The sequence below is a fragment of the Mus caroli genome, unplaced genomic scaffold (genome assembly GCF_978045245.1).
Source record: "Mus caroli unplaced genomic scaffold, Mus_caroli_1 scaffold_2, whole genome shotgun sequence".
NCBI classification, from domain to species: Eukaryota; Metazoa; Chordata; class Mammalia; order Rodentia; family Muridae; genus Mus; species Mus caroli.
Window position 1 is genome coordinate 10,535,959 of NW_028227257.1, and position 9,493 is coordinate 10,545,451.

The 9,493-nt window shown below is 46.9% G+C and overlaps 1 long non-coding RNA gene and 1 pseudogene across 1 annotated transcript; one reads left to right on the forward strand and one right to left on the reverse strand.

Moving 5' to 3' along the window:
- Window positions 1-452: 452 nt before the first annotated feature.
- LOC147005723 (uncharacterized) lies at window positions 453-7,156 on the reverse strand. The gene is made up of 5 exons (XR_015045687.1): window positions 7,022-7,156; window positions 6,595-6,789; window positions 6,170-6,332; window positions 2,686-3,006; window positions 453-2,250 (listed from the first exon to the last, which is right to left on the reverse strand). It is a non-coding gene; the product is annotated as an uncharacterized LOC147005723 (long non-coding RNA).
- LOC110307577 (ATP synthase F(0) complex subunit C1, mitochondrial pseudogene) lies at window positions 4,575-4,994 on the forward strand (annotated as a pseudogene).
- Window positions 7,157-9,493: the final 2,337 nt, after the last annotated feature.

Below are 9,493 nucleotides of genomic sequence, written 5' to 3' on the forward strand. Positions count from 1 at the left end.
AGGCAAAGCCGCTAGACTAACACTGAGTGGGGCTGGGGGGCGGCGGTCAGAGTTATTGCCTGTGTGTGAACTGCAGAATCAGCCTCCTGGAAAGCCAATTGAAAGACTGTCCTGGAAACAATTTCAGATGACAAAAGTCCTTGGAAAACTGGACAGAGGCTTGTCCCCAGACCACACGGTCTCTCTTTGTCTCTTCACAAAGGATCTAAGCGGGACAAGCAGATAGAATTAATATTTACAATTTATTTCCTTTGAGCGGTAATGTATATAGAGAAACAACGGCCCAAAGGCCTATGGGATTGCAGTAATTTAAACGTATGTCTTTTACCTCTGTCATGCGGGCATGCCAGGGGGACTTCACAGGTGCTGACGGATTCGGGGTCATGTTCTACTTCCTAAAATGGAATTTCACACATAGAAACTGAAAAATAAAACAGTGTCTGGGAGGAATTCTCATAACATGTTCAACAAGAATTGTATCAGAATTCATAGCCTGGGCCATCGTCATTTTTATTATTTTTGTAAAAAAAAAAAAAGAAAGAACGAAAGAAAAAAGAAAATGTTAAATATACAACTAAATAGCGCCCTCTAGTGAGGCATGCTATGTATACAAAACAGGCAGAATTTGACCTATTTCCAGAAAATGCTGTGTCTTGGCTTTGCTGGATAAAATCGACTGTACTGAGAATATAGTCCTTTAAATCGGCATGCTCTTTGTTTGCACCGCCACCTCCATCAACCACTCCAGTGAAATTCTGTGGCTTAGCCTTTTTTAAAACATCCTTTTCTTCTCAGAGAACACCAAGACTTCAACCGCGTGTTACTCTCCTTATTCGGACAAGTCCCTTTGTTTGGAAATGCCGTCTTGCTACCCTGACTCCAGGGGCACGGAGGATGGAGACACATTTAGGGGCCTCCAACCCTCATCTCCTTTATGCTCAGGTCAGAGCTGCTAACGTCATCTTAGGGGCTGATGGTGACACCGACAACTACCAACTTTAAAACCATCTTTAGGCAGTAGGGAGGTGTGGAGAGAGCTGAATTCATCATATTTCAGCAGAGCAACTTGCGTGCGGCCATTAATCTTAATCAGAACAGCCCGCCAAAGGGAAAGGGGAAAGTATTTGAAGCTGCCGAGTTGAGGGACTCTGGCTGGAGCATAGTCAGAAAGTCAACCACAGGGGTCCCCCCCCCCCAAAAAAAAGGTTCCCAAAGAGCCACGCACACAGAACTTTTCTATGAGTGGAGTGTCTCGGGGCTTGTGCCCAGGGTCTACCCTTCCACGTCTTGGTCACATGAGCACCTCATCTGTTTATGCTCCAACATCTGCCTTTAAAGTGGCTCGGCTTTCACTTGAATAGAGGAAGAGCAGCATCATGCCACAAGTACAAACGGACCAAGTCAGAGGAAGACCTGCTTGTTAACAGAGCAAGGCTGACATAGGAGAGAAGAGGCGGGGTCACAGTAAGGCCCGGGAGGTTCCTCTAGACATTAAAAGTAGATCTACCGTATGACCCAGTGAGGCCCCTCCTGGGCATAAATCCAAAGGACTCCCTAGGTCCCCACAGAGACACTTGGACAGCCAGTGCTACCGTTGCCCTATTCAGAACAGCGAGGAGATGGGATCAACCCGGACGGCCATCACCGGACAAGCAGCCATGAAGATGTGATACCTAGGTACACAGTGGAATATTATTCAGCTGTCATAGAAAACGAACACAGGAAAATGGACAGATTTGGAAAGCATCAAGTGAGGTAGCCCAAATTCAGTTTGATAAAAAAACCAGACGCAGCAAGAGTCTGCGAGACTCTATCACCTGGCTTTTCCAACTGATAGCCTCACCTGCCTGTCACAGTCACACTAGCATCCATTTTCCCGGCTGGGTCCCAGGTCCTGTGCACATGAGAACACACTTCATGCCCACGCTCCCACTGATGAAGATAGAAGGCCACGTGAGAATAATATGCCAGGAACGTCATGATAACCACCGAGAGAGTCCTAGAATTGGGGGAGTCCCTCTCCACCTGTGAGCTGACATCCTAAATGACAAATTAACCAAGACCAGAAAACCCGTGGCTGTAGTGTTCTTCTGTATACCCTGGGTGTGGTGGTTAACGGCATTCATTACCTGCTGGTGTCTGTGAGGCTGTCTCAAGGGTCCAGTGAAATATGGCTGCTCTGACGTGAATAGATTCATCCTGATGGACTTGGAATGTGACAGCATCATTGGTCCATGGTAAAAGGTAAGCCTGTCTGGGGAAAGTAGGTCACTGGGGGAGGTAGGTCATTAGGGGAAGGCTAGATCCTGCCCCATCCTCTTCCTCTATTACTCTCTCAAGATGGTGTGCGTTGTGATATACCTTTCCCACGAGAACCACACCCTATGAAACCAGGGGCCCAGCTTGCCCTTATCTCCTTATAAGTTGCTTAGCTACAGCATTTGGTCCCAAAATCCTAACTAAGCAAAGGGTAATTGCTGTGAAGCATTCCACCCTGCAAGAAAGCTCTTTAAGGAGAAAGGTAACTCAAAATAAATAGCTTCAGGAAGTCCCTGAAACAGAGCAGATTCACTAGGGCCCTCCCTGGCAGAATAAACAAAAGCTGAGAGTTCCTCCCTTGGTAGACAGCAGCCGGGAGCTGGTGCGGACTCAAGCCCCAAACAAGCTGCCCAGTCACACAATTACCTTGGTCCTGAACAGTGACGGGACGTTCAAGATGAAGAATGTCCCACTGACTGGACTGGACCTCCTCAGAAGACCTTCATGGTCTATGCTGCTCCTGGAGACCATGCTGGTGAGGGGCCCATGCTTTGGCAGAGCACCATGTTGATGTCCGCAGACCATACTGCCACCAGAAACGGTGGTCCTTGGCACAGGATGATGCTGGAGACCAAGTGGATGCTTATGGTCCATGCTGTTTCCAGCAACCATGCGGAAGCGTAGGATTGGTGCTCCTGCTGACCACGGATGGCAGGGAAGCGTCTCTGGCAAGGTTATTGGTGGTTGCTGATACACAGGTGAGGAAGAGGAGTGTAAGAAACTTCTATGACAACTCCTACCTCCATCATCACCCCCCAAAAGAGTGACAGCCTAGAGACAAAGCCATCAAGGAGAACTAAAAAAAATAAGAAAATTTAAAAAAAAGAAAAAGTGTTGGAAATACTGACGTGTAGCTCTCTATGGTTGATGGCTTCTGAAAGGGGTGCTGGAGGTCCCAGTTTCCTCTTGGAGGTTGGCTACTAGGAGTTTGACCATGCCCCAGTGAGTATAGAGACAACACAGAATAGACTTGGTTTGTTCTTCTCCTCTTCCTCTTCCTCCTCCTCCTCCTCTTCCTCCTCCTCCTCCTCTCTTCTTCTTTCTCCTTCTATCCCTCCTTCTTTTTCTTGCCTCCTTCCTTTTTATGGGGGTTGGGGGTGTCTTAAGAGTTCCCATTGCTATGAAGAGACATCGTGACCAATGCAACTATTATAAGGACAACATTTAATTGGGGCTTGCAGGTTTGAGGTTCAGTCCATTATCATCATAGCAGAAAGCATGGCAGCGTCCAGGCAGGCGTGGTGCTGCAGGAGCTGAGCTCTACATCCTCATCCAAAGGGAGCCAGGAGCAGACTTTCTCTTCCACCCTGGGTGGAGCTTCCAAGCCCAAAGTGATACAGGTCCTCCAACAAGGCCACATCTCCTAATAGTGCCATTCCTGGGCCAGCCATATTCAAACTACCACAAGGTAAGTCTAGATTCTGGACGGTTGGCATTCAAAAACCAACTGGCACAGGCACCTTTATAAATGGTTTCATTTTGCAAGAAGTCAGAGCGCGGGAAAACATACTAGAACAGATGTTGACTTAATGATGCAAAACTCATGATGAGCTAGTAATCTGACTACCAAAGAATATGAAATTGATATGTCAGAGAAAGATCTGCATGCCCACGTTCTTCCCGATCACCCACAACCACTGAGCTATGGAATTGTGACACAATGCCTGCAGATGGACTAATTAAGAAGGCAAAGTGTCATTTAGTTAGTTGCCTGGGGTTTTGTCCACCATGACAGTGAAGGCATAGCTGAGCAGTTCACATCACGGTTGACTAGGAAGCAAGGTGAGAAATGGTAAAAGGTACCATGCCTTCTGAGGACCCGCTCTTGGTGACTATTTTCTCCAGCTGTCCCATCCTCTATGTTTCCCAAATACCCACAAATAACACCAGCCATCTGCAAAAACAGCATTCAAACGAGGAGCCTATGTGGGGTTTTCCATAGTCAAGTGATAGCAGGCATCATCCTGAGAGTCAACTGACAGATAAACAATAAGAAGCAAGTGATGGATCCATTCATATCGACATGGCAAACATGTCCATAAGCAGATATGACCAGGAGAAATCCGTGGGCTTTGTGACTTATGTAAAAATGTCACCTCCTGACATCAAAACACAAGCGTGGCCTGGGAAGACAGGCACACAAGCAAGCAGGCCTCAGTATGATGCCCACAGCCCATCTTAAAAAGTCAGGGAAGGGATATGAGGGTGGGCAAGCTGAGCGCTGAGACCAAGGGCAAAAACTAGGAGGTAGAAAGATGCAAAACACCAAGGCACTGTTTCTCCAGGTCTGATCGGCTCCTGTGTGAGGAGTCTGATTAGGTCTGTGTCTGCCTCGGTCCTGAGTATTCCAGAGGCCTCATCAAACAGCCTTCCTGCGGCAGCTCCCCTCTCCGGGTGGCCAGACAGGAATTCCAGACCAGTGTTTCTTCCAGGACATTGACACAGCAGCCAGGTTTACTGGTGCTGAGGCCATGACAGTGGGTGTGGCTGGATCGAGGGCTGACATTGGAACGGTGTTTGATTGACTGTCAGTATGTCAGGAACTCATCTCTAAGCAGCTCTCCTATGCCATTCTGGGCTTTGCTCTTTCAGAGGCCATGGGGCTCTTCTGTTTGATGGTCACCTTCCTCATCCTCTTTGCCACGTGCCACGTGACGCTCCATGAGGCCATCTAGCTATCTCTGCTGCTTTGACTCCATGCAGGTCTTTTTTTTTTTGGGGGGGGGGGTTCGAGACAGGGTTTCTCTGTATAGCCCTGGCTGTCCTGGAACTCACTCTGTAGACCAGGCTGGCCTCAAACTCAGAAATCTGCCTGCCTCTGCCTCCCAAGTGCTGGGATTTAAGGTGTGTGCCACCACTGCCCAGCTCTCCATGCAGGTCTTAACAGTAGGTAGATGATACAGCAACACTCTCTACATACCTGCACTTTGTGCACATGAACCCACCCGATACACACATATCCACAAACCGAAAACTCCCCAGATTGAACAACGATGCCTCTGAAAGGGAAAAGCAATCAATCGTAGAACGGCAGTGAGCAGGAGTGGGAGGCACAGCCATTTAACAGAAATGGAAGGGTCTTCTGTACGTTCCAAACAGAATGAATCCTGTCCCGAAGACCAGAAGCATCATTTTCACCATCCCCACTCACAAGAGGTGACCATTGAAACCTAGGTCATTGTGCAAGCAAACAAACAAGCAAACAAACAAAATCCGGGTGCTCTCTCAGGAGGAAATACTTGAGGCATTCATATGAATAATGCTTTCAAGTTTGAAAAATGAAACCAGGAAGGCAAGAATTATACTCACAACATTTGAATTTAAAGAAAAAGAATCCATTCCAGAAAAAAAAAAAAAAAAGTATTCTCTTGGGTGCAAACACAAAGGTTAAGAAATATCAGCCTTTCATGTTTTGACCATAAAACAAACAAAAAATAGATGTTGCATGAATTAAAAATTAAAAATGACCATGCTTTCCCTGAAGTATGTGTTAAAACATGCCTGAGAGAAGTTGTTTTTAAAGAGATAAAGAATGATATTAACATAGCCAGCCTCTCCGGTCTGTGATTTGTCAAAAGGGAGGAGGGAGGGGGGGAAGAGAACAGACCACTGCAAAATTTATGATACTGAAAGAATAACTTTCTATCCTCAAAACTTCCTACCTGGGGCTGGTGAGATGGCTCAGCCGCCAAGCCTGACCCCTGGAACCCATATGGGGGAAGCAGAGAACTGACCTGCACACACATACCACAGTTATATGTATGTATGATACACACATGCCCAAATCAAGAAATTTTTAAATTGACACTTGGTTTGTCATAAATATTAAAATCAAACTGTGCTAACTCACTTCCGATGCAGTAGCTGTTTGATTGGCAGGGCTTGAATTCATTGGTTACAATGCCAGTTGGGCCGCAGAACAACTTGGCATTGCAGGAGGCTGGCAGGTGAGATGAACATTCGGTCCTGAGCGGTTTGAGTGTATCCAAGGTTGCCGCTCACCCTCCTCTATGCTGCCAGAGAAGAGAAACAACATTTAAGAAGCAGGGGATTTTTTTTTTTTTTTTTTTTTTTTTTTTTTTTTGGTTTTTCGAGACAGGGTTTCTCTGTCCTGGAACTCACTCTGTAGACCAGGCTGGCCTCGAACTCAGAAACCCCCCTGCCTCTGCCTGCCGAGTGCTGGGATTAAAGGCGTGCGCCACCACGCCCAGCTTTTTTTTTTTTTAAAGATTGATTTTGTTTTATGTGAACTTGATTATGTATATGCATACATACCTACAGGGATCCCTGGAGTCCAGAAGAGGGCGTTAGATCCCTTGGAGCTGGTATCACAGAACTCACAAGCATCCTGACATAGGTGCTGGGAACTCAGGTCCTCCGGCAGATGTCTCCGTCATCTCCCTAAGTTGCATCTCTTCCCTTGTCATGTTTTTCTGCGCTAATATGGTAGCTCTCTGACCATCTCGACACCTATAGATTCCAGAAGTGCAAATACATTCCCCAAATAGTACCCATGAATCAAGGTCCCAGGAAAAACATCCTCCGGGTGAGCTTTCATCCTTCTCCCATCCTAAGAGTCTGTTACTTATTTTTTTCTAGACAAGAAGAAAGCAACTTGAGGAAGTAGGGGGTAGGGGGAGAGGAAGGAGGGAGGGAAGGGAGAGAGAGGAGGAAGGGAGGGAGGGAGGGATGACTGACTTACGCTCATAGTTGAGAGTGCAAAGTCTATCACAGGGAAGGAAAGGAGGGGCCGAAGTTGCTTAATGCTGGGGCAACAAGACTGCAAGACAGGTAGTTAAGTCACAGGGTGACTGAGAAGCAGAGAGCTCACACCTTACACAATCCAATACAGCCCACCCTCCCCAGTGACGCACTTGCTCCAGCAGTGTACAGCCCACCATCCCATGATGCATTTCCACTTGCAGGGTACAGCCCACCCTCCCATGATGCATTTCCTCCAGCAGGGTACAGCCCACCCTCCCATGATGCATTTCCTCCAGCAGGGTGGGTACAGCACACCATCCCATGATGCACTTCCACTTGCAGGGTGCAGCCCACCATTCCCCCCTCCCAGTGACGCACTTCCTCTAGCAGGGTACAGCCCACCGTCCTCAGTGACGCACTTCCTCCAGCCGTGTTCTGGCTGCTAAAGTTTTCACAATCTCCCAAAGACCATCCTCAGCACCGATTGAGGATTCAGTGTTCAAACACATAGGTGCTGGGCATATGTCACATTCAAACCACAGCAAACAATGGGTCACTAGCAAGAGTCAAAAAGGGCACGTTGGCCCCATCATCATTTGCTAATATTCCAATATTATGTTAATTTTAAAAATGTAAAAACCCAGAGTTTGGCAGTTTAGACCACTTGCTGCTCTTCCATAAGACCTGTTTGGTTCTCTACATCCAGGGGAGGCTGTTCACAACCGCCCGTAATGCCAACTCCATGAGATCTAACGCCCTCTGTGTGTGTGTGTGTGTGTGTGTGTGTGTGTACGCGCTAATATGTTTTATTCGGTTCATAGCCCCAGGAAATGGGGTGTTTGATTTGCAGTCATTCTGGCAGATTCGCCATTATTCTGACACAGACGTCTATATCCTTGGCTCTGAACAGGAGGCACGTGGAGCATCCGGTAACATGCCGTAGAATCTCAGGTTAACTAAGAGGTATTTGCTTTTTTGTAACTTTATGGCCTTGATCTAAAAGAATCAATGAGTTATTTTAAAGGTGGCTTAGGACGCAGGTTGAAAAAGATCACAGCAAAGACAAAAATTAAAAATTGAAAAATTAAACCAGGACAAGGACATAATTAGCGCATGTGGTACAAAACTGGACAAGGGCCTTATTATTGTTACTACTTCGAGGTTTTCGTTTGTCTGTTTTTCCCGAAACAAGGTTTCTCTGTGTAGCCCTGGCTGTCCTGGAACTCACTCTGTAGATCAAGCTGGCCTCAAACTCAGAAATCCGACTGCCTCTGCCTCCCAAGTGCTGGGAATAAAGGGTGCGCCACCATTGCGCGGCTTTTTTTTTTTTTTTTTTTAAGGAGTGTGCGCGCGCGCCTGTGTGTGAGCGTGCGCGTGCTGGTGCAGTTACCGACAGAGGCCAGAAGAGGGCAGTGGATTCCTTCCACTGGAGCTGAAGTTGCAGGGCACTGTGTGCTGTCTGTCACAGGAACTGAGACCCAAGCTCAGACCCTCAGAAAGAACAGTCCACCCTCTTCATCAGTGAGCCATCTCTCCAACCCCCAATTCTTTATTTTTAATTTGAAATGTTTGTGTTGGGGCTGGAGAGATGGTTCCGCAGTTAAGAGCACTGGTTGTCCCTGCAGAAGACCCAGATTCAATTCCCAGAACCCACACCGCAGCTCACAACCATTCCAGGGAACTTGAAGCCCTCTGCCTCTGAAGGCCTTCGGCACATGTGTAGTGTACAGCCCCTTGCAGGCAAAATTCCCATACACATAAAAAGAAGTAGATTCATTTAAATGTTTGTGCTGGAATGCTTTAGGAAACCTCTCAAACCTTTTTTCCTTTTGAGACTCATGTAGCCCAGGCTACCCTCTAGCTCTCTGTGTAGCTCCTGATCCCCCTATCTCTACACTTCAGGTACTTGGATTAGAGGCCTGTGACATCACACCAGGCTTATGTGATACTGGAAATTGAACTCAGGGTCTCTACTAACTGAGCTACATCTGCAACTCTTGCTTCAAACCTGCACTTTTCCTACTTTGCTTATGGTGTGCATCAGTATTTTTAAACTACTCACTTGGACCAAAGAAATGGCTCAGCTGGTAAACATGCTGCTGCTCAAACCTGGTGACCTGGTTCAAATCCCAGATTCCACAGTGGACAAAAAGAACTGATTCCCGAAACTTGTCACCACCTGCCTTCCACATCCCTGTTGTCACACACGTGGGATTGCATGCACACATAACAGTAGTAGTTAACAATAATAAAATTACCCCAGTTCTATAGTGAGACACTGACTTTATAAGTAACCAAGAATTCTTACACATAGATACGAGCATATCAAATTATAATAGTAACAAGCTATAGAGAACCATCTGTAGGGAACGGCTAATATGTTTTATTCGGGTTGTAGCCCCAAGAAATGGGGTGTTTGGCTTGCAGTCATTCTGGCAGGTTCACCATTATTCTGACACAGACCTTTATA